The 10,710-nt window shown below is 34.6% G+C and overlaps 1 pseudogene; it reads right to left on the reverse strand.

The window, feature by feature from the left end:
* Positions 1-2,039: 2,039 nt before the first annotated feature.
* On the reverse strand, positions 2,040-2,103 carry LOC120177381 (annotated as a pseudogene).
* Positions 2,104-10,710: the final 8,607 nt, after the last annotated feature.

A 10,710-nucleotide genomic window follows, 5' to 3' on the forward strand; every position in this document is an offset into this window, starting at 1 on the left:
GTTTTGTTGAAAGATAGCCCTTCTCGCCTTGAGTTATGTTGTAAACTCGGCTGTGAGATAGTTCCTTATTGTTAAATTGCAACCAACCTATGTCTTCTTCTTGACTTAAAGACATTGGTTTAAACTTTAACCGGAAAGTAGTTTATCATTGCTACAATGCGGTTAATATGCCTTTGAGCTGATTGGAATCGAATTCAAAAGTTTTGTTGACATATAACCATTCTCGCCTTGAGCTATGCTATAAACGGTTCCTCTAAGTGAAGGATGGCTCTCCTTCGCGGATCTAAGCTGGTCATAATTCTTTAGTTGACTCCCCTTCACGGGAAATCCAAGTGGTATATTCTTCAGGTGGTTCCCCTTCGTGAGTCTGAACCAGGTGAGATGATATTTGGATGATTCCCCTTCACGGGAAAGTCTTGTGGTATATTCTTCAGGTGGTTCCCCTTCGCGAGTCTGAACCAGGTGAGATGATCTTTGGATGACTCCTCTTCACGAGAAAGTCATGTGGTATATTCTTCAAGTGACTCCTCTTTGCGAGAAAGCTAAGTGAGGTAGTTTTTCAGTTGTGACCAAATAAAAAAAATTACAGAATGGCTTCCTTTTAGTGCAATTTCCAGATCTGACGTCCTGCACAAAAAATGAACAAATTAACCACAAAAACCAATGATTAAGGAGTAATTTAAAAGCAAAATATTAACTAAATTAAGCATTTATCAAATTTCCCCTCGCATATTCAAAGCTTGTCCTCAAGCATTCCTCAATTAACATATCAAAATCATAAGTTGTCATCTTCAATTTTAATTTATTCCTCAAACTTCCAATCAAACTAAGTCCATGACATTTGTCGAATTCAAGTTACAATCAAGCAAATACACAACTAAGAAAATTTAAAGTAAGCAAGACATCCCAATTAATTGCCAATTTCAATGAAACATTACTCAATACCTCACAAAGATTTACACATATCCACTCAAAGTGTTTTGGGATGAATGAAATCGCTCAAACCGAAACTAACCAAAACATTACCATAGGCTTAGAATCCAATCAAATCTCCACTACGAAAATAAACATAATGCAATAATCAAAGGGTCTTTAAACAATGTGTAACGGGGCTTAGATTAGGGTAGGGAAAAGGCCAGAAAGAAAGGTTTAAAATACCAAAACAAAAGATCGAAATAATTAAGAACAATTCACGAATTAACATGAAGAGCAATGAAACAAGGAAAAAGAACATATGAAAGACAATTGAAACAATCAAATTTCCTTCCTTTTTTTTTCTATTCGAAACAGTGAATAGTTTGTTCATTTTTTCGATTTTTTTCAAATATTGATTTTTTTTTCATGGAACAAGAGTGATACAATATCTCAAGTCTCGGTAAGAGTGTGAAAAGAGAGGAAAATAGAAAGAAAGGCTTCGAATTTAATTATGAGGTATAAAACAAAGAAAGGGAAATAGGCTCAAATGTGGTTCACTAGTGGGTATGTAAACGGGTAGACTTTTTGTGGGAAAAATGGGTTTATCCTAGGTGCCCCTATCACATTAAAACATTACGTTCAACATGTTTTCACGATATGCATTGTGATTACAAGTTCTAGAATATCCTAATTAGTCTGGCACACTCAAGTCAAACAATGAGCAAGAAAGAAAATGTATGCTCGTTTGCTCAAATCTCACAAGAAAAGTTTATATGCATTGAGTCAAGTCCATCTCTATCGACAAAAGCATGAAATATCAATACTCAACAAAAAAAATCACCAGCTATACCAATCACCAGTCATGCAAATTAAATTCGATCAAAACATGATCACAATCCAAAAGGAAGCAAAAGTATAAAGTGAAGTTCAAGACTGGCAACCAACGATCCCAACACATAAATATCAGAATAACTCAATTTCAAATAATCAAACAAGTCAAGGAAAAATTTGATGACATACTTATCTTTCTCCCCTAACTTAATTCGTTTTGTCCCAAAACGTATGTCGAATTTAAATTTAAAAACAAAAAGAGGGAAAAGGAATACTCCCCAATCTAGTGGCAAAACAATTTGGACCATTTCTCGATTTGTGTGTGTCATCATTGTGTAGGGGCCATGCTAATCTTCGTCTAGGAAGTCAAAGTCTAGTGGCTCGTAATTTTCAACAGTTATGCTTACTAAGAAATCTGATATGACACTTCCCTTTATAGTTTTTGGCTCACATACTCGATGTCAAATTCGGATAACTGCATCTGCCATCGGGCTTTTTGATGGGAGGATATCTGACCTCGCAATCAGTGAACTTCTTGCTTATGTAGTAAATGACCATTTCCTTCCTCCTGGATTCATCATACTGACCTAGAACACACCGTATTGAATTCTCGAACAAGAATAGAGGTTTACCCTGAATGGGGGACATTAAGATAGGAGTACGAGATAAATATTCTTTTATGTTCTCGAATGCAGTCTAGCAATCCTCATCCCATGTTCCAAAGTTATTTTTTTTCGAAGAAGGCAGAAAATTGAGTCGTACTTATTGGTCAATTAAGATATGAACCGCGCTGTGTAATTTAACCTACCCAAAAAACCTCGAACCTCTTTTTATGTTTGTGAATGAGGTAAATTCTGGATGGATTTGACTTTATCTGGATCGACTTCGATACCTCTCCTACTGACCACGAAGCCTAACAGCTTTCCGGATGTTATGCCGAAAGTACATTTATTGGGATTCAGTTTTAACTGGAATTTTCTTAATCTTTTAAGGAGCTTTCTCAGATTCTCGACATGTTCATCTTCGGTTTGTGCTTTGACAATCATGTCATCGAAATAAACATCGATTTCTTTGTGCATCATGTCATGAAACAAGCCCAACATTCTTTAGTCTGAAGGCATCACCTTGTAGCAAAAGGTTCCCCACATTGTGACAATGAGGTCTTTTCCATGTCCTCAGGATGCATCTTAATCTGGTTATATCCTGAGAATCTATCCATGAATACGAAGAAAGCGTTTCCGGTAATTTTATCCACCAAAGTATCTATGTGTGGTAGAGGAAAGTTATCTTTGGGACTCGCCTTGTTAAGGTCTCAGTAATCAACACACATGCATACTTTTCCATCTTTTTTTGGAATCGACATGTGTTAGCCACCAATTCCGAATACTCGGCCGAACATCAAATTGTTTCTTGACATCTTCCTTGATTTTAAGGAGCATTTCAGGTGTCATTCTCCTTAGCTTTTATTGCACCGGTTTGTATTCTGGTTTGATGGGTAGTTTGTGGACTACCATATTCATATTAGTCCCAACATGTCTTGATATGACCATGCAAACACATATTTGTATTCTTGAATTAAGAATATTAAGTCTTGCTTCAATTGAGAGAGTTATGCCAATTTTGACTTCCTTTCTCACCTCTTCAGTACCCAGATTTATGACTTCAATTTTCTTTTATGTGGCAATATTTGCTTGTCTTCTCTTTCTATCATTATTAACAATTCGGAAGGTAAATTACATTAATCTTCATTGTCATATTCATCAACTTCCCCAAGACAAACGAATTGTTCAAAATCCATTTTCGGGCCATTATCATCAGCACCTGCATTATCATTATCTTGAAACCCTTACAAAAGATCACCTATTATCCCTGGTGTAGGAGAATAGGGATAGTTTGAGTACTACTCTCAAAGAAATTTAAAAACTATCAGTAATTCTTCAGCCGTCCAGTTTCTAAGCACCGATCCAGGTGGCAAAGGGCGGATTCCTGACCCGTCCATATTTTCAACTTTATCTACGGTTATAGCGTTAATACTTCAATCTTTCAAAGGAACCTCTAAATCTGGTGAAGTCGTCCCAAACTCATACTCACCGGATTTAAATGTTTTATAAAAAGGTGGAAAAACCATGGGTTCCCATCGAAATTCACTCTCATTTAATCTGGCAAATCTTCTTTCTCGGTTTTTCTAAATTTTCTTCCTCTTTTGTTGTTGACTGGGCCGAAAACCAAACCGAACTGGTCAAGTTTTGTTATAGGAAGGACGAGATTGATCATTTCTTGCAACAGACTCCCAAATCCTCTTCCCACATTAGCACCTCTTCCCAAGGTATGTTTGATCTCTATTTTAATTCATTCGGAGAGCCGGGGTTTGGAAATCTTTCCCCCTACAGCCATAAATGTGGTATTCACAAACTCTAAGGAGCGGAATGAACATTATACCGTTTCATCATTTTCTTCTATGTATGGGGCATCAGTGGTCACACTCGCCATGATATATTCTTCAACATTTACAATTACTAAAGCCCCGTCGATGATAAACTTGACTTTCTGGTGCATCGTATATACTGCTCCAGCTTGATGGATCCAAGGCTTGTGGAGGTATATCCGATGTTTGTTTCCTCTTATTTTTTGATGAACATTTTCTGTTAGTTAATGCGAATGTAAAGAAATGAAAATAACAAAATGCAAAATATGTCTAAATGCATGATGCATGAAATGCTCGAGGCATTGACCCAAAAACATGTCTGTTATTATGAGTAATCTTTATTGGGAAAAATGTTATTTCTTAAGAGATAAAAATCTCCTAAAGGTACATTCTGACTAAGTCTTCTAGACCCCGAACAGCTTTTAACAAGTTGACTAGTCTTATACCTTCGTCTGTCACAGATTGAATATCCTGTCGAACCGCTCTGGCTAAATCGTGTAAGTGTTGAGCTACTTTTTGTACTTGTTTCAAGAAGTCTCGAATGACTGCATCTCTGGATTTAATCCTTTGTTGAACCTCTTCCCAACAAAAATGCCATTAGATACCTCTATCAAAAGAAATTATCTAAAGCTCACTTGCTTGTTTCTTGAACCCGTCCATAATGGCCTCTAACTCAGCTATGGTTTTGCCATCCCGTTCTTGTTGTTTCTGAAGAGATTTCTCTAAATCAAATATCTGGACCCTCAAAGGCTTATTATGGTGCTGATTGTCTAACAAATATCTCTGAGTGGTCTTTAGCTATTCTTTCAAGGTCTCTCTTTCATCATGTCCTTTAAAATTCCTTTTCAGGTTGTTAGCTTCACTTTTCTAGTACTCAGAAGATCTCTTCAGATTGGAATTGTTCTGGACTTGTTCTTGATATCATTTTTCTCAAATCCTCAAGCTCAAAACATATTCTCTTCTTTTTCTTCTCTAAATTATCTTCCTGATCCTTCTGGGTATCATCATCCAACTTCCACTGGAATCTTTCAACCTCGAGTTCCCTTAGACCTTGTTTCAACTCCTATTTTTCGGCTTCAAATTCTTTCCTTGTTATCTCTAGCTCGGAGGGAACATGCTTAAGATGTTCTTCCATGGTTCGAGTGCTTCATGGTCTGGCACAGGGATGATGTCATTTTTTCTTAATCTCTGTCATTCCAAATAGTCTATAGTAAGCATGTCCTTAGCGGCCACGACATCCATACGAAATATTTTCTTCCATGACTCAGTTACTTCTTTGATCTTTTTCTTATAGTTGTCCCCATGATATGTAAATTCTGATCCAGATATTCCATGTGTTATTGGGACAAACTAGCGTGCCCCATACTGTCAAAGTGCCAAAAGTGGAGAGTATCTGACTACTCCCCATAATCTGAGTAATGTTATGATTTATGAGTCTTCACATCGGAAAAGAATGTCACTATGGGTTCATCAGAGGGCTCTCCAAATAATATCCCTATCATGAAGATTTTGAATACCTTTATCCATTTTTCTTTTGGGATACCTTCTTACCATTTTAGGGTGAGGAATTCCCCAAAAGAGAATAAGTGGTTTTGAATCGACGGTAAGAAATCACGTTAGTCTTCCAAAAGTGACTATGAATCCTAACTTGGAGAAGTTGTGCACACCCTATAAATATTCCTCCGCCAGTCTTTCTGCAGTGGTTGAGAGAATGAAATATTTCAGCTAAAATTATCAGTGTTGGATTTACTCGTTTCAAGAGTTGTTCGAACAATTCCATCACAACCGTCTCAATGTATCCCAAAGTCTTTGGGAAAATAACCAAACCATAAATGCCCAGTGTGAAAAAGTCAATTGTCTTTCATTCATCGCGGTGATTCTTCATTAATTGCTTGATATGGGTCCAAGCAATTCTTTCCCCGCTACCTTTATGTTGAATCCGATCAGTTACCCATTTCTCATCTACCCCCGCCACTTTTGTCAAACTGTTCTTGAAAAGCTGACTCTTGATGTTCTTGATGTAAACCCGATCCATTCTGATTCCTTCGCAATGCAACAAAACAATATATTCTTTGAATGTGGGTACCATCTCTTGGTTAAATGTGAAGCAGATGTACCCCAGATTCCAGAATTATACTAGGGCTCTGATTAGTGGTTCATCTATTTTAACATAGAGTAGAAGTGCAATATCACCATAACGCTGGCAGAACTTCATTTTCTGGTCATTTTTCCAGCTATCCCAAATGCTCTGTAGTTCTTGAATATCGTTCTACTTTAGGCTGACAGAAGCATAACCAACCATATCTGACAAATAGTTTCCTTGCAGTCTGTCTCCCTTTTCTTTCTGAGATTTTTCGGACCATAGTCGTACCTCGATATTTTCACCTCTTGCATTACAACCCCTTTGTCCATTAATGCATATTATTTGTGTGTAACAAACACTTTTTGTGGGTCAATTACCTATTTTTATGATGCAAATGATAAGAAAAATGAACATGAAAGAAAAATCAGTTAGTAAGATAGAAATAATAATGATACAAGTAAAAAAAATGATAACTTGCATGATAAAAGTAAAACTATCCTAATTTTTGAAATGTAGTTTTAGAGTATGCTCTAATTCTCTGTAGTCTCATGGTTTAGCTTCTAAAAAAAAAGGTACCCGATTTCTCCTTGTTGGTGCCCCATTGGGCTTGCCAGACCCTCAGTCCTAAGCCCATTACAAGCTTATATGGACCAAGTTAAACTTGAGAAGATACATTCCCTTATGTCTATACGGAAAATAAATTCACACGAAGACATAAGGTATGTGAATCCCGAAGGTTACTTACTTGGCCTATACGGAGAATAAATTCCCATGAAGGCGCACTCTTACCTCCACTTAAAAAGGGTTTGGAGCTCGGGTATAGAGCCAGAGATGAAAATTTTAAAAATATGAAATCATTGAAAAAACGTCAGTACAACTATTTATTTGAAAAACAATCAAAGATAAATAATAAGAATCGAATAAATAAATTAAAATTTAAACTTGTTATTTTCGCTTAAGAAGACAACCTGAAATTAATTCTGGCCTGACTCACTTACCTGTCCCCAGTGGAGTCGCCAAGCTGTCGCAACCATCTTTCCGCTGGACCCAGAATTTAGCTTCGACTTGAATAAAACACGTTAGAGTCACCACCGATCATTTAAAAATATTTAGGTTTATTCGATACCATCTTACATGATCTGCATTTTACCAGAAATATGTCAGATTTGGGAGTCGGTTACAGTCAATAAAGGATTAATACCCTTGAACTGCCCTTTCGGTACCAATTTAATTTGTCAGTTGTCTTAATTTTGAAAAAAATTAAATTTAAATTTAAAGAATCGATTCGAATTACTTACCTTTGATCGATTGAAATTACCTCTAAAAAGTTGAAAACGTTAGATTATAAAATAAAAGAAATATCAAATAAAAATTAAATTTAAAAAAAATCAAAGAAGGAAATATTAAATTTAAAAAAAATGTTATATAAAAATGTTAAAAGAAAAAATAAAATAAATGAAAAAAATATTAAATTTCAGAAAAGAAAAATAATAAAATATAAAAAATGTTAAAAGAGAAAATAAAAATAAAACAAAATAAAATAAAAAAGTGGTAAAATAAGAATAAAACTAAATAAAATAAAAAAAGAAGTGTTAAATTTTAAAGAAAATACAAAGGAAATATAATAAAATTATATATAATAATAGTAAAGATAAAAAGGGTTTTTTAAAGTTATTTTTAAAATAAAAGATAAGAATTAAATAAAAGAAAATAATTAAATAAATAATCTAAAGAGATTGAGATAAAGATAAACTTATAGTGAAAGCAGTCTTAGACTTTAGTTTTTCCTCAAATTCCTCGGATCATCGAAATATATCTTTACTTCAAAATTCACGTCGGCTTACAAGGACAATTATTCGCTGTCGACTCGGATTATGTTGTTTCAACAATAATTGGTTCTGATCTCAGTTTCCTTTTAGCAAACAATTTTGCTAAGTGTGTTTTTAGGAAGTCAAATGTGCTTCAATAAGTCAATCCTTCTTATAATTCTGACGTTTAGAATTGAGCATTCTCTTTAGCCCTCGGCTTAAAAGAAAATTAGTTAAGCATGACCAATATCATACTTAGCATATTTGAAAAAGAAATTTAAAGGAAAATAAAGGAATATACGAAAATAGAGAAAAAACTAGAGAGAAAAAGAAGATTTTATTCTCAGATGTGTCATTCTAGGCTTACCCTGAGAGGGTTTTTATAGCCTTCAAATTCCTAAAAACAAGATAAAGATCATTCCTAAAATAATATCTTTTATCCTAATTAAAAGACTTAAAACTATTTAAACTAAAATACCTAAAATAAAGATAAAATAAAATAATATTTAAAATAATATCTTAAATCTTAATTAAAATACTAACATTTATTTAAACTAAAATACAAAGATAAAATATAATATTAATATATATATATACTAAATAAACCCCGGACGAAAATATATGTCTACACAATCTAAGTATAAAGTGACCGATGCAATCCCGGAGCAATTGTCCACTTTTAACTTTTATGTATAGAACTCTATTGCACGTGTCTGGCATCTCATCCGAGACAATATATGTTGGTCCCTTGGGAATGGAAGAATGAAAAAGTTCTAGACGGATAGTTGGATCCCGAATACCCAACCTGTTAAAAGTCAAGAATGGAGGGCGCCGAATTCGGTGGATTGGGCACCGAATTCGATGCAATTAATTTTGTTAATTTTTTAAATGAAATAATTGTATTTTAATCCCTATAATTTAGGGTATTTTCAAGATTAGTCCTTAAGCTTCAACTATAAATACTCTAACCCATTGAGCTTCAAAATCATCCCAAATCATTTCTTTCTCCCAATACTAAAGAGTTTAGAGAGTTCTCTTGTGAGATGTGAGTGTTTTGTAAACACCTATAAATTTTCTCTCTTTAGTAAAAGATCTACAGCAGTCTGGAGACGTAGGCATAATTGGCCGAACTCCGTTCACAATTTCGGGTATTATTTTTCCGCTTTTATTTCGCATTTTCACTAATCTGGTTATAGAAAAATTACTCGGTTAATTCCCAACAACCGGTATCAAGAGCTTTTGGTGGCTAATTTTGTCAGTTTTTCTACGAGGTTACTATTTATATGAATAGTGAATTTTATGAATAGTAAAATTTTATCGGCGATACGAGTTTGTCGACGGAGGTGTTCTAATACATGGTGGTTCGCAAGAATTGTCAGAAACGATCCAAAAGAAGCCAGATTCGAGTAGGAGTGGTGGCTACAAACAAAGGGAATGTGAAAACTAAGAAGTTCGATGGTGCGGACTTTGGCTTTTGGAAGATGTAAATTGAAGATTTTTGTACCAGAAAAATCTATATCAACCTCTCTCAGGAAAGCTGTAACCCCGCAGACCCGGTCTGTAAGATAGACCCAAACCTAAGCGGGTCACATATCCCATTCAGAGATTTTTTTTTATCACTTATAGAACGTTAAATATAATATAGAACATAATATTAATAATACATATATGTCCAAAATGATAATAAAATACATGTCACCAAACATAACCGAAAAACATATAGAAATATATGTTCGTACAAAATAAAGTAGTTGATTTCTCCTGATGCCAAATCTGCTAGCTTATGGTCTGCTGTTATCCGAAAAAGGGTAAAAACTACAGAATGAGCTAAAAAGCCCAGTGTGTTCCATACAGTGTATATAAAAACATACTGATAAAAATATTCCAGTAAAGTCGGTTTATGCAATTATGTCGTTAAAAAAAATATGAACACTACCCTCAGCCCATCACAACAGAATGTGTAGGTTCCCCAGAACCATACACCCAACCCACACAACAAATAAGGCCCTGAGCACAAAGCCGAGGAACATGCGGATATACTTCCTTCAACAATACCCCCTAATGATGGAGATGTTCATGAATGTATTTAAATGAAAACAATGATTAAATCTTTAAAACATAAAAGTGTTCATGCTTAACAATAATATACAGAAATACGGAAATCAGAAGACAAGTCAGTAGTATACAGAATTTCAGATATCGAATATTCAATATTTAGAAAATCGATATAAAATACCGTAACCAGAAATCATATCAGAAATATGTGGCAAATCAGATGTCATATACATAATGTTCAGATGTATATTTTAAAACAGAAATAATTAACACTGTCGGGAAACACACCTGTAACAGTCTGAGAAATCAGATAGGGAAGCCTATTACTGGGTCTGTCGATCACGTTCTGCTGCAGCGCTAGATCCTACGAATTGGAAAAATCCATATTGGAATCCTAATATAAATAATCTAAATATTATTTAAATAATATACGGAAACCTACGGGTAATTCTCGTAGTACGCGGTTCAGGCTGATCTAACGAACGGATAATACCGGACCTAATTGATCCTTGCTCAGGTGAAACACGAGTACCTTCATAAAATATTTTATTGAATAAATCCTTGACCAAATCTCATTTAAATAATCAAAATAT

The sequence above is a fragment of the Hibiscus syriacus genome, unplaced genomic scaffold (assembly GCF_006381635.1).
Source record: "Hibiscus syriacus cultivar Baekdansim isolate YM2019G1 unplaced genomic scaffold, ASM638163v2 tig00112285_pilon, whole genome shotgun sequence".
Taxonomy (NCBI): domain Eukaryota; kingdom Viridiplantae; phylum Streptophyta; class Magnoliopsida; order Malvales; family Malvaceae; genus Hibiscus; species Hibiscus syriacus.